Here is a 25,100-nt window from a genome sequence, read left to right as displayed (position 1 = left end):
TAAACATCCTCATCAACCCGGTACCACGTTGGTATTTCCACCCTCAGTGGAAAACACCTATTTGCTAAATTGAATGACTGACAAGTTGCTTCAGAAAGGAGATGAGCATCACTCATGTCTGCTGCCAATCTGGTGTGTACCACACTAATGTAGTCCATCTATTGTGTGCTTCAGAAGCCATGTGCTGTTATGCAACTGAGGAAGACCCTCAAGCTCTACAAATATATCAAAGTATTTTTCAGTTTTTCAGAAGTGTTAAAAGTATAAATAGATATCCTTTATGACTGATCTCCCTTCTTCATTAATCCCATTGGGATTTTTTTTTTTTTTTAATTGAGGGTTAATTCTAGAGGAATCACTTCAGTCATAACTTTTTGACCTACAGACAATGTACTGCTATACCCTATGGAAACAATGACAATGCCTACTACAAATCCTCACATGCTCAAAATGATCTGCAGATTGTCTTGATCTACAAATACGGAATTACCTTTATCAAGAGGCCACCATATTTTTAGGATCACAGTCCTGAAAGAGAGACGGAGCCCTTCTGAGAGGAATATGCAGCAAACATGTATATCCTTCTAAATCAACAGGAAATGGCCATGGACAATAAAGACTATTTAAAATGGTTTCACATCATCTTGCTGCACATTTTCTATTACATTTTCAAAAAGCAGCAACGAGTTACTTTTAGGAGGGAAGACACTTATGTAGAGATGGAGTTCAAGACTCATTTTTAATTGGTGTGTACACAATTATGATTATTTTTTTCAAGTAATTTATTGCTGAACACATACACAATTGAGAAAGGACATAGCTTTTCCAAAGACAAAAGACCTGCATTGCAAGGAGACCAGCAACTAACAAAAGTAAAACAAATATCCCCAGTTCACTTTGTTTACCTCCAGGTATGCTATAATCTTGCTGAATATAGGAACACTTCTAGGTTTACTATCGTCACTGCTACACCCTCATTACACCAATTTTCACCACAGTTCCCCAGGTTCAGAAGTCATCTTCTACTGCTTTGAGAGGTGTTCAACATGCCTGTTGGTGCACCAAGAAATATCAACTGATAACAGTGACAAAAAATGTCCACTTAACATATTCTAAGTAATAATAATAATGGTAATTTCTGTCAGAAGAAAGGAAGATGAATGACGAAGCACAGTAGCATCAATCTATCATTTAAGCTAAGTGCATAACAGAAATGTAGATGGAAATTAGGAATTCCTCATTAATAGTTTTCATTTGTCAAACATGGAATAAACTCTGCAAGCAAAATTCTCCTCTGGTAGTATTGATTTAGAAATGCAAACTTAACACAGGATTAGATGCTTAAGGTTTTAACAGTGATCACACACAAAGCAGAAGTCAATAATGACAATGAAAGGCCAGTTTCTAAAATCTTCTCCACTTGTTATTTCTAAAAACCTGTCTCTCAGTGATAATATTCCCAGTCTCTAGACAAAGCTGGTCATCTCAGCTCTTTCCGCATTCAATGATACATTCCAGCTGTCTCTCACTCCAGTTTTACAATGCATCATGTTGAGATGCTATTGTCCTGTCAATTAATTTTGACAATTAATGTATGCTAAATGCCTAACTTTCTGGATGGCTAAAGCTGAAGAGAGAAATTCACATTATTATTTAGAAGTGAATTTCTCTCCTAGATAAGTAGCGTGTAATTAAGATTAATATTTGCTTTCTGGATCTGGCCTACTATTTACAAGATCACAAAACTACAGTAGCAAACATTTTAAGTTTTCATTTTTACACATCATTGAATCAAAGAATTATATCAGGACATGACATTCTTTAAATAACAAACAAGCTTAGCTGAATAATTTCTCCTGTTCCTAAATGATAGGAAACTAAAGGTCCTGTTTAACAAGCAGCATTTCCTCCTTCCCATTCATCTTTTCTTCCATATTTTGTAAATTACTTCTCTGTCCAATGCACTTGGTCAGACAGGGCTACTGTCTCCTTTCAGTGATTGCAAACAAAGAACAGAGGAATACAAATAAATGTGTTTAAAAAATGCAATGTTAAATAAGCCAGAAACACTGAACTATAATGACAACCCTCAAGTTCAAGTTAAGGATAACATAGAAAAACAGATTTTAATATAATGCATGGTCTAGCAGGAAGCGAGATGAGCAATACTCGTTACTTTGACTATAATACCAACAACAGGAGCAAGCTAAAAACACTGGACACGTGCCACTGATGGGGAAAGCGCAAGCCAACAGACAAGATGTCAAAACAGCACCAGGAGACCCAAGTTAGGAGCTGGGTCGAAGAGTTGGAAATCATGTCTGACTTCAGAGTGATTGTTTCAGTCTCAGCTTCAAAAGCAAGCACCATAACACACTTAGAGAAGGGCCAAAAAAAAAAAATCCTAAATGTGATTTGGTTACTGTTTAAAGAAGGCTTTTTTGTTGGTTTGTATGGCTGAAACATCACTCCCAGTTCCATTTAAGTAGCTGTTTGCTAACTGAAAGCTTAAAAATCCAATGACCTTTTATAGTTGCAGCAACAGCTGTGTTATACTGCCAATACCTGCTCTCTCCTCAACACTATACTCATTAGCTGACATTAAGAGTGATTGCCATAAAGGTAATATAGCTGAGACTGAAATGGTGTCTGCATTGTCCTGTGGATAGTTTTTTTGAGCTACCCTGTAATTAAAGGCTTTATCAAGCCTTTTGAGAAATTCACTTACAAATCGAGTTAAAGAAGTGTGAGTTGTTCTAAATTACTGTATTTTCACCCAGCAATTCAGCAGACTGCCAGAAAATGCAGCCAAAAACCTCAAACACTTTTTAAACCAGGAAATGAGATTAGCAACAATCAGATCACACTACTACTATGTTATTTTGAGAGACCATTAAAGGTACTGACCTAAACATCAATTACCCTTCTGCCCTACATGCATACAAATAGATGTCTTGAATTCCACAATTTGGAAAACACAGCTGGTGATTCTGATTGTTCAACAATACATTATATTCAAGATTAAACAAAAACAAAAAAAAAAAAACAGAATCCACTTCTTTGTAGCAAAACAGAACAAAGTCTACATTTCCCACTTAGCTATTTAAGAGACAGAGATAAGCTCAGTTAATAACTCTCTCTGTTTTTTGGGTAAGAGTTAAGGCCATTTCTTATCCTTTCATGGCCAATTCTTGCTGTCATAAGCGTGGCTGAAATAAATTCGCAGTAAATCAAAGCAATGTATGTACACAGAGACAGATTACCAGAAGCCTACAGAACTCTCATCAACAAATCAATTCATTGTCACAGCTCTTGATTTTAAAAATAGTGTCAGGTTAAATGTGAGTTTTGAAGGAAGCAGCCACATGGAACATTGTATCTCCATTTTAACCTTTCCTAAGTTACTCTATGAAGTCAGTTGTGTCAGTGCCATAAACGAGAGAGTTTAAAGATTTATTTTTTCTACATCCATAGACATTCATTTTTAGTCCAATTAAACTGCTCTCATGGATCGATGAGCACAGATAACTGAAAGTAAGGCGAGAGCATCCACAAGCAATCTTTTTCATTAAGTACATAACCAAATATTATTTGTTAGGCTGATACACAAAATGCATCTGAAGGTTCTCACTTTGTTAAAAACCTGAGGGACAGACAGAACATGTGACCTTTTGAGAGATGAGGATGTACAACTGAAGAATTCATGAGCAAACAAGTCAGTCCTTGTTACTACAAGGTTTGACTCTAATCTAATTTCTACAGGTGAAGCTGTAATGAAAATATAAAAACAATAGAGGTGGTAGCTGTTAGAATCAGGCCCTTAGCAATAATAGTCACAAAATAAATCCAAGAGAAAAAACTAAATATTCTGCATGTGTATAGGCAACTCCAATTTCCAAGCCTTTGTCAAGTTGGCAGTTCTTCTAAATCATCACATAATCAAGAAATCAAGCAGGAAGTACCATTTAGCAAATAGAACAAGTAATGAGAGAGAGTACTGAAAATAATTTTTGTTGTTAGATTTGGTTTTAATCCAGCTCCTGACTTTTTTCCTGTGTTATTTAATATATTATTAAAACCAGTTGCAACACAAAGATCTGTTTCTATACTAGCCATAAAAAAAGAAAATAAAAAAATACTCCAAAGCATATAAAAAAATATTTTTCTCATTGAAACAAGGACCTCTTGAAGTTCTTTCATCAACTAAATGCTTGGAGAACCTGAATTTGGACTCCAGCATTCCCTTCTGGCTCCATCCCAATATTTAATTAATTCTTGCATAGAGCTATCTTTAAAATTCTATGTATTAAAAAAAAAAAAAGCGGAGAGAACCTGCATGAACAGCCTTTATCTTTATACCTGGGATAATGACAGTGGAATCAGCAGAGAACGCAGAAAGCACCACAGCTGTACAGTACATAAACCAGGGTGTCCTTTTAATGAAGCTTATGATAGCTCTATTTTTTTCATTAAAACAAAACCCACTTTAGTAAAATCTAGAACAGCAGTTTGCTAATTTTCAGACAATCCTGGTGAAAAAAAGGTACGTATTTTAGCTGATTTTGCATATTTCTTACATGTGAGTACTAGCAGAGTTTAAACTAATTACCACCATTTGCATTAATAGACTTTGCACACTTAAATTCCACAAAGAGAAGTGAGACTATTTCCCTCAGCTTCCATTATTCACTGTTTTAACTACTAAAAATGTGCCTGTTTCACTGCCACTGCAAATATCAGCGTACTAGACAAATGGCTGCAGCTATTCCAGCATTAGAAATCTCCAGAAGGGGCATCCTATTCAGTTATATCATCCAAAGGTATTCGCACTAACTGTGAATGGCATGGAGGCCAAGACAAGGTTAGGACACCGATCTACCAGTGACTCATTAATGGCTCTGAGCCAAGTTTGCTCTCAACATTCAGGTTTTCAGAATGATTGGTAATTTCAAATTTCAGGTGTAAGAAGAGACTCTCAGATCTTACATCTCTAATTATCATAAAGATATTGTTCTACTTTTCAGAAAAGGACTGTAGCTGACAGGGTAAGCGCAACGAACAATACAATTACTTGTTTTGGTCTTCTGTCCCTTAACAGTTGCTCATTAAGAGCCTTGATGCTAGTAAAAATTGTGTCAACATTTTCCAGTAACACAGAGCAGTAGCTTTCCAGTCACTGACTATTTTGACATTTCTAGCAGCATGAAAAAAAAATCAAAGTCTATTGTCTGTAAGGGATACAGAGAGTGGACAATCTGTTTATTCTTACACATTGCTTTCAAGGTTTATCAACTGGACAATGAACAAAGAGGGGAAAAAAGAAGCAAAACATGCAAAGAAATTGGAGAGAGAATATGAGAGAGGAGCTTATCTCCTTACGTAACACTGTGGACAGATAGAGTCACAAGGAATACAAAGCATTGGCCCCATTGCCTTTCTCCCTTCAAAAGGAGGAGCAGATGTGGACAGAGACTTGCCACTGCTAGGTACCCTTTTTATATATATATAGATTACAGGCAATATTTTCCACAGGATAACATTCACTCATGGTCTCCACAATGTTCCTTGTGAAGAAGTAACATGAAGGACATGTTTTGTCCTACAATGAGCGATATTCTGTAATCGGAAGACAACAAAAACCCAAAGGAAGGAGGGTGTGGTGATTGCCACCACCATATGTCCTGCATACCTCAGTGTGGCAAAGACAGAAGCAAATCTTGCACCAGCTGCATTCTGCATCTGCCTCCTGCCACTGGGCAGCCCCAGACCTGTCTCTTAACCTGCCTGGGCTACAGCTTCACTATATTTAAAACACAGACACCAGATTAACTTGTTTAACTCTTGGGGTAAATGCTTGGATGGAAAGTGCTACAGAGAAGCCAACAGTGAGTCAATAACAAACATGCATTGAGTCTCCTGCCACAGGACTTCAAATGCTAGCTTACCCCCTTAACCATGGAGATTTATGTAAAGGCAACAAGAGGCTACCTCAAGCTTGGTTTCTTTGCACTGCTATATATTTAAGTTTTTCATAATCTTTTTCAGTAGTCCAAAGCATTCCAGTCATTTCAGAGCATTTTCAGGATACCCTGGCCTGTTTCTTTGTGGTGCCCTTGATGTTTTCACAGACTTGGACAAAGAAATTACTTAAGTACATGAAATGTTTTTCTGCCACGATTACTGATACTAAACAATGCCATATAACGTAATTCTTCCACTATGGCCTTATTCAGTATGAACAAAGGAAATAAAACCCAATCCACAGAGCATTTTCTTTCAAAATGGTTTTCAAGCTCATCTATTCAAGAAATAGAATTTACCTAATACAGAAAAGTTGCTCCACAGAGAGACCCCAAGGGGCAAGGAAAAGCAAGAAAGCAAACAACATAATCCCTGACAAAATACTTTCTAACACATTTAGTTCTCACTCTGCAACTCCACCTGCACATATAAAAAAAAAAAGATATCCACAGATATCAACACATTATTCAGTATTTATTAGTTTATTAATAATAAATACAGAACTATTCAAAGAAAGGTCTGAATTTCAGTTAATATCTAATGGAACATAATTTTAAGACAAAAATCAGTATGACATCTAAAGGGTTATAGTCTTATTATAAGACTATTGTATTTATTATTAACTTTCTATTCTTATTTCTTGCCCACGACAGTACAGGTTCTTCACACAGGTTAGACATCAGCCATTCTATACCATTAAACAAAAGGTGTTAATAAGATGACATACCATTTGAAATAAATTCTCACATGTGCCAAGTCACCATAGCTTCCCTGATTCTGTCACAGCAAGCAATAAGGGATTTGGTTCTCCAGGCACAGGTATATTTGACAGATAGCTCTGCTACAATGGTGGCCTTATCAATCTCTCCACTACCATGACTGCCTGCTCTTCTCAGATGCAGCTCATTGCTGTCACTCTTCTTAACATTCTCAAGTCACCAAATAGTTCAGACGTGGCTCTATTTATTTTGCTGCACAGTAGTCTAGGAATAGGTGCCATGTGTACATTGTCTAAAAGCAGCAAAAATAGTCACACCACTCTCCTCTTTTCTGATCAGCTTTGGCTAAACGCTAGGTTATGTCTGGGGAAGAAAAAAAAAAAAACACACAACACCATGATGGGAATGAGTGCTAATGATGAGTTCTAATGTGTTACAAGGAACTCAGCATCTGTACCCCATGTCTTAAAATTTGTCCCACTTTTAACAATCCAGTTTCTACTTGAAACACTAAGCAACCACGGTCAAAGAGAAAGAAAAGAAGCGAATTCAGCTATGACAACACAGCTATTGTGCCTATTCAACAGCTAATTCACTGCAAAGACCTATACACAGATACTGTATCTCCAGCAAAACAACAAGCTGCACCATCTATTCATTCAGTCTCCAGTTTAACAGAAATGTTAGAGGTGCAATGACACTACTGAGGCCTCTTTAGTCCTCATAAACACATTACAAAGGCTTCCCATCAAAGCATCACCCAAAGTACTATTATTAGCTTAGCTTTAATATAGCGTAGAAATTAAGAATGGCTGCAACTAGAAAAAGCCTATGTCGATGTTACTTGTCTGACAGCTGCAGGCTTATTCTCAACACATTAAATAACTCAAAAATGACTCAGCCAGCTATTCACTGACATCAACCCCTGCACAGCTGAGTAAGTAATGTTAAGGGCCTGTAAATGGAAGGAAATCCTATTATGAATGCCAGGAGGGGCATCAGTCTTTTCTTCCAAGCCACTGCTCCCTGTGAATGAGGAGAACAGCACTAAGAAACAAACACAAAGACTGATTTCCAGCAGCTACAGTACAGCCACACATTCTTCAAAGGTGCGGACACTGGGGGAAAGCACCAAGAGGCTTTAGAGCTGCTGAAATACAGAAGTTTTCAGAGGTAACACTTACAACTTCTACAGAAAAAGACTCAAAGAAAGAACACAAGGTAAACACCTAGCCATTTAAGCTTTTTGCAGGTTTTGATGTTTTAATTTGCTTTTGCCATTTCCTTCCATCACGTCCTGTGCATGCAGTCACTTTGCATGCAGTCACCCCACAGTGGGAAAAGCTAGGCTCTGCACAATTTAGCCATTGGTCTGTTGCTGAACAGCCTGTGCTGAAAACCATCTTCGATGGAGAGAAGTATATTATATTTCTAGAATTTCCCAGTCTGTTTTGCCTTTCTCTGCTGGATAAAATGCATCCAGAAACTCAGAAGATGCCTTAGACGCCCCCAAATAGGCAAACAAGGGAGTAAATGGATACAAAAAGAGAAGCTTCCAGTCACCACAAAATGTCCTGCCAAAGAATGTTTGGCAAATACTGTTATTGAAGTCCATGTAAGCGTAAGCAGATCCTTTCTGTCACTCCAGTGACTGAGGAGAGGGAGCAAAAAGAGGATGAAGGAGGGCTTACAGAAGGGAATATCCTCCTTGTAGGAATGGCAGCTAATCTGAGCTAACCTGAAAATGCTAGAGCAACCTCAGAGTCAGTCAAACTCAACTCAAAGCAAGTTAATCTGATTCCATTCTGGTTTTGCATTAGCACAAATCCTTTGATTCTACCTTTGAATTGCATTATTTTCAATGAGCGGGGCTCAGATTATTTCTGCCCTTTAAAAAGGACTGAACTGAGCTGAAAGTAACTACATTGAGTATTAGTACAAGTTGGGCAATGGAAAAAGTTTTAATTCATACTTATCATAGTAAGTTAAAGCAATGCAAAAACATCTGAAGATACACAAATTAGTAAATGTCATGCTTCCATGCTAATTGCATCTCGGGCTAATGAAGGGTTTTTCTTCTTCTTAACTGTCCTGAAATGTTTGCTTTTTCCTCCCTTCTTTGAATTCCTCTACAGTATTGCTATAATGATCATCTGTCCTAGAGGCTGCTGGACAGATCGAGCATGCTTTGGGTATAATTTTCAGGTGACAACAACTAGATTTTAATCAAGAGAGTTCACACGAGCACCACTACAAAACTTGACAGACTGAACGGCAGCTCCGTGATGTGCTAATACGGGGAATGCAGCAGCTCATCATATCAGCAGCATCTGCCATCAGCCCTGTCACACAGCATGTACCTGTAGGCCAACAAAGTGGCCTTTATACTATTTTCCTTATTAACTGTAAAACAAGAGAAGGGCTCTCAGGGAGAGCCCTATCTCTTTATAAAACCACTTAAAAATAAAATAAAATAAATAAATATATTCAGAGGATTACATATTTTATAATGACATTATTTCTCCACTAAAATCAGCCTGACAGCATCATTTCCTCATTACAGAAATAAGATACTGACTGCATATTCCCTCTGCTCTCACTACAAGAATTGCTTTCTTCCAGTGCTCACACACAGCTTGAGCTTTATTTACACCCGTAAAAATGAAGAGCATTTCATTTCAAGATTATCTGAACCACACCGAACATAAGTCATGTAACAAAATAAATAACAGCCATAGTCTCACTCATGCCTCAAATTTTTGCTTCAAATTTTGGTGTATCTTACATGAAATAATAACACAAAATGTCTCTGGGCAAGACACATTCTGCCTCCCAGATTGCTCCCCATTTACCACTAGAGGCCAGCAGTTCACCTGCTGGTGCTGCAGAGTGTGCGCACCTGGCAGGAGTAAGTTCCCCTTTCCACCTGCTAAACCCGACCAAAACAGGCTAGAAATACATACGGTCCTACCTTACAAATAAATGATTTGTCCCCTTGGTTATAAGGAATAGTATATATTGGGAGAGGGAAGTAATTTAGACAAACATAAATTTCAAAAAAGTATATGCACACACAAATCTTTAAAGAAAAAAATCTAAAACTATTGCAAGGAAATTTAAAGAGTCCAAGATTTTTTTCACCAAAATGTGTAAATCCATGAAGGGTGCGGTGCGTTTTTTTTTTTTTTTTTTTTTCCAAATCCTAATGATGCCTCTGAAATTCATATCTGCGTCCCAGGACACATCATTTAACATTTTTAGCCCTTCCCTCTAGCTACAATATGCTACCTAAATGGCAGTCACAAATAAAGGATTTGATATCTCAGTCTCGTATACACACTTGAAGACAGTCCCTACTTTAGAAAACAGCAGGCAATAATCACCTGAGAACGTGTTAGTTCAGATATCCAAAATAGTAAAGATGTTCAAAATATCTTCAGCATAGTTGCCTTTATTTCGTTTGAAGACTTTTAGTTCTACATACAGGAGTAAGCACGGATTACTGAAGTAACACCTTTAACATAAAATTACTGCTTCAGTTTCAAAAAAAACAAAGAAGGAAGTCTCAACTCATCACAGAAATTACACTATCATAGATCAATACTGAAAAACACAGCTTTGGACAAAAGCAGTCTAGCATTTCTCTCTGAAGATCCCTCTGGACTTAGATAGTGACTCTCTTCTATTGCAGCCATCTCCTGTAGATTTTATAATTTAAGAGCACTACAAGGAAACCGCGTGAAAATAATGAGATTAAGCTGTTCATTGATGACTTCTAATATTAAAAATAATAATTTCTACAGAAGATGGATTTATCTAATGAAGAAAGCCACAGGTATAGTCTCCCTAAGCCGTAGACAACCTGGAAAACATGAAGCTGCCAATTTCTTTCCCTTATTCAATATTATTACCTGCAAACCACTGGCTAAGACCATGATGCAGATACACAGATACTGCTCGCACGTAAATATCTTCAAAGAGACAAGACAGTTTTCCTTGAAAATAGAACTTCCTTTTAAGTACATCTATACTGTTAAGTGAAAAAAGAAATCCCATGTATTGATGCCTACCTTAAGGAGGTTCAGTATCTCTGAGAGGCTGGCTCATAACCAGCCAGGCAGACAGCACATCGTGCTCTTCAAGAGCTGGGAAGCATTAGTGGTTGTAATAGGTCAGATTCAGGAGACTCTTCAAACTCCAAGAAAATAATCTCTAAGACTTAAAAAGAAGTATTTGCACTATCTCACCGTAAGCAAAACAACAAAGCACGTGTGAAAATAGCAGCTACAGGCTACCCATCAGTCTCAGAAAAACCCCAACCACCAGATCCTCAGGTTCCTATAACGAGCAGCACTCCCCTCAATGCCATCTAATTGCATCAATTTATACCAGCAGTGAATCTAGCACCTGTTTTTTTTTTTTTTTTTCTAACTCTCTATTAGCAGCTGGGATAATTCTGTTAAACCTGTGTCTTAGCACAGTTCAGCTGCGGGTCATTCTGTTTCAAAGAAAACAAAGATGATAATTTCGGAGAAACGGTTGCCTGAAATTTAATAAAATAGTCATTAGGAAATTCAGGCTGCTTGTACTCTTGAGAACGTTTATTAAGCCTAGCATTAGGGCCCTCAAATCATTGCTTTCTGCAGCACAAAAACAGGCCTGTTTCTCTGGTGCCTTCATTTTGCATTGTCACTGAGTTAAAAGAGTAAGAGGGAATTTGGAGCTTTACCTCTCAGTTTTAGAAGTCATTAAACAGGTTCGAGGACAGTGGAGAATCATGCCCCGAGACTATCAACATTATTTTTTTTAAAGAGACACAACCTCCTAGAAGGGGGCAATTCGGCATCACTGAATCCTTCCCTGCTTTTCCCACAGATTCTCCAGGTATATGATATTTGCACGCCCCGCAACAGGGAGGGTAAAGCAGTTACGTTTAACAAAAGAAATTTTGAAGGCTGATGAGAAGATCCTCTTCCAGCAGCAGCAACAGAAGTGCAGGAGAGTGCATGGCAAAGACAGGGCTCAAAATCTGTAGTGTTATCAGTGAAATGTTGTCTGCTTGTGTCAACTGAAAATCTATGCTCCAGAAGTAAGGAAGCTGTGAGGGAGTATCTGTAACTCCCTAGTAGGTAGTCAAATTAAAGGAGGGCATATCTCAGAGATAGTTACGAAGTCCTTCAGTAAGTATACTTTAGGACAGTAATTGCAGCACTCTTATAGCAGTAAATAGATTACTAAAAAGCAACAGCAATTCTGGAGAAAATGTGATTATGGGAATGGAAGTTCTCATCTACCTATTTTGCGTTATTTAGCATGTATTTTCCTCAGGAGTCGTACATGACCTGAATTTTCAAGGAGGAGATGTACCTGCTTTACCAAATCTAGTGAGAAAAAAAGACAGTTGAAGAGACTTGCCCATTAACATGTAGCACAGTGGTTTGCAGATATACAGATAGGCTTGATTAAATGAATTAATTACTTGTAGACTTTAACATCAGGTTTTCTTGACTGGCATTTAGTTTGCTCAAGAGACCCTTACACTTAATACTAAGTCCAGAGCTTTTATGCGTGCTGGAAACCTACTACTTCACAAACTTACGTGCCTGACAATATACAGGAAAATAGTAGGTATGAGATATGCATCTAACATTCCTAGCAAAGTCTTGGCAATAACAAAAAGTTAATTCGCATTCCAGAAAATAAATAAATAACTAAATAAATAAAAACAGTGATAGTGTAGATCAGTTGAACATACTACAGTATCTTAATTTGTAACTATAAATTAGTATGCATTAGTATGCTATACTGAAATAGTTCACCTCTTTTTTTAAGATAGCACACTCAGCCTTCACAACCTAACCTCTTAAAATCTCAGAAGATTTGTTTCGTGTTACGGTCACTGCTCTGAAGACTGCAGTGGTGGACTCTGATTATGAAAAGCATGTTTCTCCTTTTCCACTAAAGGAAGTCCATCAGCTCACGGCACTATAAGAGAAGAAAGAGATCTGAAGTGATCCAAACCCTGTCTTACAATACATGCAAACTGACAGGTGTGGCTGGGTATAGCTGGTAGAAAATATAGTACGCTATGCAATTACTAACTTGCTGTTTGTCTCGGGAAAAGGGAATAGTGTAATCAGTAAATCTAACTGAGTTTTATTGATCTAGACAGCAATGTTGCCTCTTCAGAAACCTGATGAAAATGCCAACACAAAGCCCAGCAATACGTGCTCCGCTGTTTACTGGAAGAGCTGAAAGGGGTCACCAAACGTGCTGTACAGAATGCACTTCACCTGTAGGCACATTGGAGATTCTCACAGCTTGCCTCCACTAAAAAAGACTTCAAAAAAAAAAAAAAAAAGAAAGAAAGGAAGGAAGAAAGGAAGGAGGAAAGATTCTGCACAAGTCTACCTTCAATACTCTGTGTCAACAGCGAAAGACCCAGCAGTTCATGCACTGCACAGTGAGAATATATGCCTAAGTAACTCAGAAACTAAAGGTTGTGAACCAGGACTATTAACTGGAATGCAATCAGCACTCTGCAAGCCATCCATGATTCAGTCACACATGGTGTGTGGCTTGCCTCAATTCCCTCTACCTCTCTCTGTGTCTCCTTTTCCATGAAAAATTGTGTTCCAGCACCTGACCCTCACTTTTGCCAGGGGTTGGATACAACTCTTTAGCATGTTTTGATGTCTTTGTTTGAACAACTTGGAGGGAGGGAGGGAAACCCTGTCAATAAATAGCAAAGTATGTAATGTTATGCAAAATAAAAAAATATGCAGGTGAGGGCATTGCTCAGTAATGGAGTGAATACCCTATTTGTGTACTACAGCTTTCTGTTTTACCAATGAACTCAGCACAAAGTCACTTGCAAACCTTTTGCTTGAAGGGAAACCATAACTAATGGCATCTGCCACAAGAAATGTGCAGCATTCACTGAATTGCAAACCACAGCTTCATACATCTTTAACTCCCACACAATAGATCACCAGTGCCTCTCTGGTTCAACTGGTCTAAAGCGTGCCGCTTAGACTTCAAATCAGGGAGGTTGTTAAGTGACAAGTCAGCCAAGCAACAAAAGAACCAATATCAACATACATAACACAACAAAACCAAGTGAAGTTGGGTCATCTTGCTTACAACAGTGTAGTTTTCCATCCCTTCAGAAATCAGGATGCTCTCAGTCTAACAAGGCACCAATTATTTGCCCCATCAGGGGAAGGGGAGGAAGGAAATGCTACAGTTTTGCAAAAAGTCTAGTTCAGATACTTACAAGGGGGAATGGATATCAAGGAAACGAGAAATAAATGATTAAAATGGGACCTGTGACCAACTGGAGAATTGAACCAACGTTTTTTCATACCACGAGCAGTAAGAAATTGGTGACTTTAAGACTCAGAGGATCTATTTCAAGGATTTATACTGCATGCTTCATAGCATTTTCCTTTCTCATGGTGTTTTCAACTCTACAATATATAACCAGATAGTAAACATAAATGGTGCAATTCATACTTCTCGACTTACCTGAAAAAAAACTCAACTCATAAGCAGATTTTCCAGATAGCAGAAATTCCAGATAAACAAATGGACATATAAAATTAAAACACATTAAGTAAATCATAACCTCTGACTGAAAGAACCATGGAACAAAATTCTGAACGTGTGTGTCATTCACTAACCCCAGGAGCCCAGCAGACCTCAGGAGGTCTCCAGCCCAGGTTTCTGCTCAAGCAGACGAAGCTGAGGGCAGAGTGATCTGATTAGAACTGCTCTTTAAAAATAAATTGTAAAATATATTGTAAAATAAGTCATTAGTTCATGTAACTTCTTATGAATAATGCAAAGAACTTAAACCAGCTTGTGTCTGGTTCATCACCATTAGACAATACATGTTGCAGTGTAGAACCACTTATCTATTTACTGATTTGTATTAGTAATATACCCAAAGGTAATAAACTAAACCTTTATTTTGTAGGTTGTATTGTATTACCAGGCTACTATAAAGCAGGTAGATGTGCTCCAGGCTTTCTGGGCCAATATTTCTAGACTGCTTATAAATAGCATTCATGAAACACCTAGACCAAAAAAAAATAAAACTGACAGGATGTATTTTTTAAGAACCATATTTCAATCATTGAATGAATATCCTGTTCATAGAAAAACAGTTGCACTTCTTTAACAGGCAGCTCTAATGAGGCTATTTCCATAAAAATGCTTGATTTTCAGTTTCAGACCACTCCAATGCCCTCCCTCAACTCCCTTGTTAGGCATCTTATTAAAAAGAACTATTATGGAAAACATTCATTATTTTATCAACCTGTTTCTTATTCCAGGACCATTCCCTAATAGTACCCTTGCTCATTTCCATGAAAACTCTCCTACAGAATCTCTTGCTGATAAACAGCCACACACAACACACTCATTTCAAAGCACTTGGATTAACCTATGGATTGTGAAACAGTCTAATTTTGCTTACAACCTTCTCCTATTGCTTCTCGTAACAGAAGCTTAAATCCAGCCCTCACTATTGGCAGCACTTTAAACTACTTTGCATGTTTAAATGACACTAAGCAAGGCAGTGAAGAAACAGAGCCCCAGATTCAAGCTCTTCTGGAGGAGCCCCCACTGAACAGACAAGCAGGAATGTAAATACATTACAGTACCCCTTTAATTCCTCAAGAAAAAAATAAGACACCTTTTATCAGTCTGTAAAACTAATATGGTCATTACATATATTCCTGCATTTTACAATTTAACATTGATGCTCTGATTCATAAGCAATACAGGAAGGGCAGAGAAAACTAAGAACTCTGCCAGGCCTGGTCAGGACTATTTTGGATTATTTTCAGGAGTGTGCAATTGCTTTCAGAGCATTGAATTGCCTGCCCATCATTGCTGAAGATGTTGCTCCAGGAACAGGAAAATTCACAGCGGTTTTAGTCCTTTCATCTCAGCAGAGGTCACCCTGAAAGCTGCACTGAGGAAACAAAACAGAAGAACATGATGTAATAAGCCTAGCTATTTAGAAGGAAAAGCCCCAAAACCTTGAAACAAAGTCTTCTGCAAAAGATTTCTGTGTGCCCTGTGGCACATACACCCATCAGCAATTTATGGCTTTAAAAAAAAAAAAAAAAAAAAAAAGCTAATGGAAGGCTTTAGATAAACTGCATTTTGCTGTAAAACTGTGACTTCATTTGCTTGGAAAATATCTACTCTTCTCATTTATAAATTAAGACATGGAGAGGTTGCTCTCCCGCTCCTCTGGTAATGACTAATTTTTGTGCATTCCATTTTATTCCCCAGTTCCCAAATGCAATTGTGCAAATGCTTAACCTTATGCGCTGAACTGAAGTCAATGGCATCATGCACACACTTAATGGCAAACATGAACAGCTTAAACTTTTTACCGAGCCAGAACGTAGAAACCAACCTGAAATTCAGATCTCCATTCTTCCAGTTTTTGAATTCCTACCGATGCCAGGCACTGCATGGCTGGGGACTAAAAGAAATACTGTCCTTAACATCCATCTGGGAGACAGAGTGACTGAGCAAAGAACTGAGAAAGGATCCCAGGATCTGCAGCTCCTCTTCATTCCAGACTAAGTCTTTAGTTTCTTAGACCTGCTTGGTAATAGAGTCATTTGTTAAGCTGCTTCAGCACACGTGAATTTATATCTCACTCCAGACCTTTGTGGAAGCTGCTTGAATTAAGCCCAATGCAAGTGCCATAAGAAACAAAGAGTACCAGAAATGTATCAGGGGCTCCTTAGGCCAATTTCTTACTGATTTTTAGAGGACACTCTTGAAAAGTTGAAAACTTAACAAAGAAACAAGATACATGGACAAGCAGTTTATCTTTAATAACTGAACACTTTTAAAAATGTGTTCGCCTAACTTTAACATGTAAATGTATGAAAATGCATACTGCATATGCACTGTATAAAGCTACTTGACATGCAAATACAACTGAAGCAATGAGCAGCAATCATTCCCAGAAGAGCCCATGGGAAGAAATACCCAGCACCTGGAGATGAGGCTCACTATCCACAGCATCATCTCCCTGGAGCTCCACAAGACTGACATGCCTTTTTCCGTGGTTTTATACTCCAGAACTAGGGAGAGCATATGCCTTTTCCAAACAGTGAAACCTGGCCTGACTTGGTAATGAATAAGGAGCATGAAACAGGACCCTTCCTTTAGCAGTGGCTTCAAGACGCAATGCACAGTGACACAATGCAATAAAGTGTTACAGCAGCAGCATTTAAGCAGGTCTGAAATATCGAAATGTAAGTAAATTCACACTTAATATGAGCTTAAGATTCATAAGCTAGGAAAGATTTTGAAAATTAAATTTATAGTCTTTTCCAAATATTGTTTTCCAATAGAGAGGCCAAATCTTTCAATCTTAGCAGAAGCATAACTTTACCGCATTTCAGTTCAAATACTTGTCTGTAACTAACCAAATACCAGCACCTCTTCTCCCTTTCTTTTACTGAAAAATCTTTTTGTTGTTGTTGTTGAGGAAGCATGTATAAGGAAAACATTTAAATGCCTACTGAGAAAAGTGCAGAGCATTTCACTTTCATACAAAAATGTGGGCAATTCAGGCTTATTCCTTTTTAAAGAATTATCAATCACCTTGATAACTGTTGTCACACCAGGGCAAGGAATAAGCTAATTTTACCATGTTGCAACTCAGGAATGTCTTTCTTTGAGCACAGAACTTTTCTGAACACACTGCAGCTCTACTAACAGCCACCAACCCTCAAGTGGAAGCCCTTGGAGAGGTATTACCCTGAAAGCCATTTATCTTTTACTTCAATTTGCAAGCAAACACCAACACAGAGAGCCATTAGAGAACAAGTGCTCTCTGGATGCAGAAAATCAATGGAGGAAAATTAAAAATCAACAAAGCTCTCACATACAGCCTCCTAAATGAAATGGCCTGTGATCCAGTCAATCCTTGTTAAGAGGAGAGTAAAATAAATTCTTAATCAAAGATGAGCTCTAGTGACACTGCTTATCATATTTATATTACATCTTATACATGTCTAGCTATATTCTATGCTGGAAGGAAATAATCTGATTGTAAGAAATGTTCACGGTGCCCAGAATAATTAAGGAACTATTTTCAACACTCAAGTTCTAGTGACAAACGAAAGGTTTAGGCTTATGATGATGTGTAAATGAAATTATAGGCAAATAAACATAGCATACATAGTTTTGTACAACTTTTCCCTAAATGCCCCTTTGCTTAGATGTGAAAAAGTAAATCCACCTAATTTACTTTAATGTATATATACATATATGCACCTGTTATGTTCTTCTATGTTGTTCACTGCCATGGAAAAGCCAAAAGTGAAAAGAAGTAAAAATGTTTAAGAGCGTTGTCTACCTGCTGTCTCACCTACTGATCACTGCCACCCACAAGCCACTTGAACCACTCATCCTGTGACCAAGTATTGATAGAATGATGTCAACAGACTGCCATCTCACATGTACAAACCACTCTATTACCTTGATCATTTTAATTAACATGGAACCGCAGAGGTATGCTGATGAAATCGGAGGTCATTCATTCAGGCAATTATTAGTCATCCTAATATAAAAATTTCTTCATGATGAATCAGGCACAACTAAGCAGTTTTATCCAACATATATTGAGATATTCTATATTGATTGATTTCATTTTTCTTTATTATTTCTGTATATAGAACAGGTCAGTCTTTCTACTTTCCCATACTAATTACCTTCCACAGGAAGATGATAGGGTTTTCTTTAATCCTTAATTTCCATTATAAACATGGTTTCTGTGAGGTAAAAAGGTATTCTGAGGTTTAAAATATATATATATCAGAAATGAAAAGCCTCACACCTAAGGCATCTCTTCTCATTTGCCTACACCTTGTTCAGCACATTGTACTAGAAGGATGGGTTAAGAAACTAAGCACAGCAGTTTTGATTCAGGTGAAGCAAAACATAAACAGGTTCAGGTCTCTAAGTTATCTACCTTTTTACAGGTTGTTGCAATTGCTTCTAAGTGGATTTGACAAGAGTACTGCATTACTACATGCTAACGATTGGTTTGCAATAGTACTAGTAGACATGTTCAAGCAATGAAGCTGTTAATTACTTCAGAAGACTGGAAAAGTCTGAGCCTTTGATACTCACATAGTTATGTATTTTCCATTAATGAATGTGTCATAGCCCCAGCTGAAGCACTTCCACTAAATCAGCCACAGTCAGCTGTTGTGAAATCAGCTTCTGCTTCCACCCTCAGCCAGCTCAGTCTAGGCAGAAGATGGTTTCTCTGCCTAATACTCTCCTTCCAGAGAATCTGTGGTTTGGGCTCTGCTGTTAAACTTCTTTTCCATGCACCTTTTACTAAGACAGATTAATGGAATTACAGATCTAACCAAAACAAATAACCCCTCAACATACTTTTATGTATGTTACCTCTTTTGACCAAGCCACTTTCACCAGCAACAAATGAAGTCCCTCATGAAATTGCTCAGCCTTGTAGAAACCATATGGACTTTAAAAATTTCACACACCTTTCATGTTTATCTTGTGCAAGGACTGTCTGCTCTCCATAGTGTTTTCAAGCTGCCAGGCATAAAAAGTCTCTAGTCATTACCATCTTTTCTTTACCAGTGTGAGGGTGCTAAAAGTGTGGGAATCGTTGACGTGTTCTACTGCAAAATACAAACCTGAAGGGTCACAAGCAATAGTTCTTTTAAAAATCATGAAGACAGATGGCATGGATATCTGAACACATACATGACAAATTTAGGACTACGTACATCTGCAGAATTGACTCCTTGGGGTATTGTTTGGCAGTCAAAGTGTTATTTGAAATTATAAAAATTGACAATTTACTTTTTCCAGTTTAGAAACAAGCTCCATGGGTCTCCCTTCTGATTTACTAACTAACTCAGTAAATCTTGGGTGACAAACTCAGTAATTTTTAATAGGTGAATTAACAGAAGCAAGAATACTGTCTGGTTTTTAACTTTTAATTTTCACTTCTAAAGTTAAAATTTCAAGATGGTTGGGTGAGAGACATAATTGCTCAGGGCATCTTTCTTTATTGTAAAGCTCAAGAATCAAGAAAACTTGTGAGAAACCACAGTGGATTTTCTGTGCTTAAAAAAGGCAAAGGTAAAAAGGCAGTTGCCAAAATTTTGAATATGTTGCTTGCTCTTCCCTAGCAAGGCTAATTTGACTGCAACTTGACTCATCAGATGTTGTTTTAACACCTCTTGAGATGCACAAAGTTGATGTCTGTGCTCCCCTGAAGACAAGAACATATTTTTCAAGGCTCTAGGCTGCCAGCCACACCGCAGTGAAACATATGCTGTCCTGTTTCTTCAGATAACAAATGGCTTCTCTTTTGTTCAGTGATTCAGCCACACAGATAACTTATTTTGTCTCCTGAGATTTTTGAAATGAGTGAATCTCTTCAAAGAGGTATCAACTGCATTGCATTTTCTGGGTAATACACTTATGATGCATGGCTACATTACTCCAACCAAGCTATGGTAACTGAGCTAGCTCTCATAAGTAGCAGCTGTGGCAATTGGCTGTGACTCTGCTATTCCCAGTGGTAATCCTAAAGGAAAGACCCTATAAATGTTGCATACTCACCATTACATTTGATGAACAAATATTGACAGCATATTGTATTCTGAAATAGCGGTAAGTAACCTCAATCAGGTAAGAGAACCCCATTTCCAGAGTCCTTTAGATCAAGTAAATGTATGAAAGATTACAAAGGCATCTGGTGCCACAGCTTTAGAAACACAGAGTACTGACATCAGTCACCAGCTCGATCCCACGAGACACCACTGCTCCTCATATTCTCATCTAATTGACATGGAGAGCATTTAGTTTGGATCATAGGTGCCTCACACAGAATTAGTCTTCTATAAAGAGGATCACAAGGGGATTAAGCATACCACGGCAACCATCACACTTTCTGTCTTTGGTATTTGTAAGCCACCTATCACCATGGTACCCCAGCGTGAATGGGATTCATACCCTCGAGCTTTATGAAGGGAAGAAGGAAACTTACACAGAATTTTGAACCAGACAGAGCCAGCATGTTTCTTTATCCAAAGGAAAAAGACAACATGTTATCAATGCACAGCACCATTTTGAAGTAATTCTTGACCAAAATTGAATTGGATATGCAATTGTGCACCTGATATGCAACTTGGGTTCTGATGCCCTGCTATTAGTAGCACCAGGGCAAGGCTGCTTAGCAATGCAGGCTGAGTTGAACACTGCTGCTCCTGGGGTGCTGGGAAAGATCCCAGTGGGCAGATCTGCAACAGGCAGGTTGGGAAGAGAAGAAAAGTGGAATGGAAAGAAGCCGGAAAAGAAAGCTGGAGGGAGAGATGGTTACAGCCCACAGCTCCTGGGAACGGACTGTTTTGCCTAGAGCCATAAAGAATAAAAGCAAACCAGGTCACAGTGCTGCCAGACCTCCCCAGGTTATTATTGCAGTTCGCTCTATCTGGAAAATCAATACTCAAAACACACAAAAGCCCAGATTGCAGCACTGTATGCTACAGTATGACGGTTTACAATGACAGTTTACAATCACAATGTTCTCTGTGGGTAATTTTGTGAGCTGAAGCTTATAAACTAACCTCCAAGGAAGGCAGAAAGTGGGGACTCACACTGTGACTTTTAAATAAACTTATTCGCTGTCATGAGCATTTAGAGATTTTGCCTCTCTCTGGGTTTTAACTGGGCAATATTTAGCTTACATTTGTTAACATGGCTTAAATGTAGTGGCAGGTGACAGTAGTATTAAGGAACAAAGAAGTGTCCAACCTCAGCCACTGACAAGGTGCATTAGCTTCTCCAGATAGAGAGGGCTGATGAGAGAGAAGAGAAAAATTAAAAAAATAAAAATAAAAAATAAAAACAAAAAAGTCATAAAAAATAAAAAAGGAAAAAATAAGAAAAGAAAAAAAAAAAAGGAAAAAAAAAGAAAAATAAGAAAAAAGATTTTAAAAAGAAAAAAGGAAAGAAAAAAGAAAAGAGAAAAAAAGAAAGAAAAAAGAGAAATAAGAGAAATGTGCTATCAAAATATTCAGAGATAAAGGACTGATAATTACTTATATCATGGACTACTGAGTACAGGGGGAAAGAAAAAGACCAAAAAAAAAAAAAATATAGCAGTGTTACATACAGACTATGAGTATCAGTCTGATGAATTTGCCTCCTCATGAATCAAAGAATCCCATGGGAAGAAAAACATATAAGCAAAACAGAATACATTAATGCCTTGAGATAAACTCAGAGTCATTAATATTATGCTAGTCAAAAATGTACCAGATATCAGAGGAAAAAAATGTATAAGACCCTGGCACTTCGCTAGCTATTAAAGATGCCAAGGCACTTTCTAAAAAAATAATTTGTGGTCAGAAAATGCTGAAATGGCAAAGTCAATGTTTTCCAGTGCATGTTTTGATTTTGACAATTTTCCCAGTTCAAATATTAATTTTGAGTATTTATGATTTTTATAAGTAAACGTCAAGATACTTTTAAAACACTGTATCTAAGAGAGTCACAATTTAAACAAAAATATCTCAGTTAATCATATCTATTTTTTCTTATTTCAGATACATGAACTCTTTTACAAGTTTTTTATTTTCATCTGCAAGTCCAGATACATTTTTTTTCAGAACTTCTCAAAGGATTGAAAATCATTTCTGACCTTATCCTAATCTAGACATGTTTTACATGGTAACTGAGTTATAGTACATGAATGTTAAAATAAAGTGAATTTTAAAAATTGTGCAGAAAGAGGGACAATGTTTCCCAATAAAGTACCTAGAATTACGGTTCTGGATGTGAATTTATCTCCCTTGTTTTAGAATATAAATTTTTAAAGATGCAGCTCAAATTGGCTCTAACAGATTTTAAACTTTTCTTGTTATTTTCACAAGTTAGCTTTCTTTCTTAGAGAAATTTAGCTCAAAAGTCACAATGTTAGTCTTAAAAGATGTTTTTCTGAACATTTTATCAAATTCACTGTATTAGTCTATTTAATCTTGTGAAATCATAACACACACACACACAAAAAAAAAACAAACAGATTTCAGTCCTTTATTCCACAAATATTATCTATTCTGTTGTCTTGTTTTTTCAAAGATAAGCTTTCATATATTTGACTGCTGATAATATTTACAGTATCAATAGATCATCTACAAACCCACACTCTCCTTTCAACTGGTAGAAATGCATTAGATTTAAACAATCTATTATTTTCTTGAGGGGCAGAAGGGTTGCTTTGTGCTTGAAGCTGAGAGGTTGGCTTAGACTCACAGCATATTATTAAATTTCTCTCATTTATTTCCCAGGCAAGTCATTTACATCTTTCTGTTTCCACGTCTGTAAAATGGAAATCATATAACCTCCTCAGAATTCCCAAAGCTATTAACAGGAGACACAAAATCATCTACAAGCATATAAAATTCTGAGATCTTATGGCAGAGTACAACTCACAAGTGGATTTAATATGGTCTTACAATATACCAAACAATATTAGAAAGGAACATTAGTACCTTCGGAACAGCATTTTATCCCAGAAAGGACAGTTTTATAGAGTTTGTCTGCCTAAGTCAAGTGAAAAGTTATGGCTGGCCTTTGCAATAATATACATTGTGGGCGAGTTTCCGAGGAGCCTTTCTGCTTTGCAATCCCAAAGCATGGCAGAAACCCTTTACTCCAGGGATCTGCCTGGCAGTGGAGGCCCAGATCTTCTGCTCCTGAGCTACAGCATAATAAATAAATAAATAAATAAATAAAAATAAAAATTAATTAATAAATAAAAGCATTTCTCCAACCTTCTGCTGCAGCATGTAACAGAGCTGTTGTCTTTGTTGGAGCCCACAGAAAGCACAAGTTGCTGCATGATATTATTCTCACGGAGAGGCTCAAACATTTAGCCAAAAACACCCTCATTTATGTTTGCCTGCACTGCATCACAAACAAACTGTAAAAGCACTTAAACACAGAAAATCCTATGAAGTGATGCAATGCAGAAAAAAATTACTTCTCAGGTATGATTAAATTAAATAAACAGAACGTATACTAGCATATTAAAGATGACCAACTCCAGTGCATTTAATATCTCAAGTGGACACGAGATGTTTGCTTATTCCCAGTGATGCTGGTCCAATTCCTGTAGTCATAGTTACCCTGAAAGCAGAGCTTTTTACGCAACTAGCAGTCGCCGGTTTTTGGCACCAAGCTTCACAAGATAAACACTCCACAATCCCTCAGTGCTACCTGAGGCACTTCTCCTGCCAGACCTTTCCACAAGATCTCCTTGCATAGGCTTAGAGTCTTCTGGAAAAGAATAAGAGCATTTTAAAGTCAAATCTAAATGTCATTTCAATGCCCAGAGTGGTAATATTGTTTAGAGGACTGAGAACAGGATTGTAAATCCATAAATTGTAGTTCCAGCAATGATAGCAGAAATTAATCCTGTTCTGTTTGGGGCAAGCAGTTTAATTTCCTCATTTATGTGAGAGCAGAAATGTTACCATCATATTCAAATTATTACCTATGTCCTGAAACAGCCATGCCTGATAAATGCTAAGCAATACTAAGAAACACAGGAACTTATTTATAACAATTATTTTCAGCATGTTGCAAATCTTAAAATGCTGTTCAGTAATGCAGGAATATGACATAAAAAATACCTTATAAATATGCATTCTTCTCAAAATGGAATCATAAAAATACTCAGCATTTATTTAAGGATCACAGGTGCGCTGCATTTCAGTATTATTTTCTTAAGTTTATACATAAGGAAATGAACCCAGACTTTTTCTATATTTTTCTAAAACCTTGTAATCTGACCTCAAGGTAGACTGTCAAATAATGGCATGGCATAATGTTTTAGCACAAGGCAAATGATATTGTGAGGTGTGAGGCAATGGGAAGTCAGGCTTCAGAGCAGTTCAGGACTGCTCAAGGTCATAGAGACTGAAATCAGGTCTCCTGGCTAACAGCTCCCTGATCAAATCAGCCTGCTATTGCTGTTGAAAAGGTTCATTTTATGAATTATGGTTAGTGATTTGTCAGCATTTTTTACTATTTTCCCAACAAATTTATGATTTTGAATAGAAATGTAGGCTATTAGTTATATTTTTCACAGTAGTATCTTTCTTCAATGATTGTAACTGTGAAATAAAAAGGTTTAGTTCAGCCCCGAAACTACATGAAAGGTACAAAAAAGGAGTAAGGCTCAGCAATGGAAGAAAGGAAAGCAGGAATACAAGAAAGAGTTGGAAGAGATTAAGTGTTGGATGGACTGAAAGAGGTAATGAAATG

The 25,100-nt window shown here is 37.4% G+C and overlaps 1 protein-coding gene and 1 long non-coding RNA gene across 17 annotated transcripts in view; both read right to left on the bottom strand.

The window, feature by feature from the left end:
* Window positions 1–25,100, bottom strand: part of SORCS2 (sortilin related VPS10 domain containing receptor 2) — a 594,922-nt gene that overhangs the window by 206,555 nt on the left and 363,267 nt on the right. The gene's annotated exons all lie outside the window — the stretch shown is intronic.
* On the bottom strand, window positions 14,753–18,705 carry LOC110352095 (uncharacterized). Of its 3 annotated transcripts, XR_011809259.1 has the most exons (4): window positions 18,494–18,705; window positions 18,261–18,342; window positions 16,174–16,242; window positions 14,753–15,720 (listed from the first exon to the last, which is right to left on the bottom strand). It is a non-coding gene; the product is annotated as an uncharacterized lncRNA (long non-coding RNA). The 3 variants fall into 3 exon arrangements; XR_011809260.1 differs by lacking the exons at window positions 18,261–18,342; window positions 18,494–18,705 and adding an exon at window positions 17,382–17,905 and having other exon boundaries at window positions 14,754–15,720; XR_011809258.1 differs by lacking the exon at window positions 18,261–18,342 and having other exon boundaries at window positions 14,755–15,720.

The sequence above is a fragment of the Anas platyrhynchos genome, chromosome 4 (assembly GCF_047663525.1).
Source record: "Anas platyrhynchos isolate ZD024472 breed Pekin duck chromosome 4, IASCAAS_PekinDuck_T2T, whole genome shotgun sequence".
Classification (NCBI taxonomy): Eukaryota; Metazoa; Chordata; class Aves; order Anseriformes; family Anatidae; genus Anas; species Anas platyrhynchos.
The sequence above is the reverse complement of the archived record's forward strand: the minus strand, read 5'-3'. Positions and strand labels throughout refer to the sequence as shown.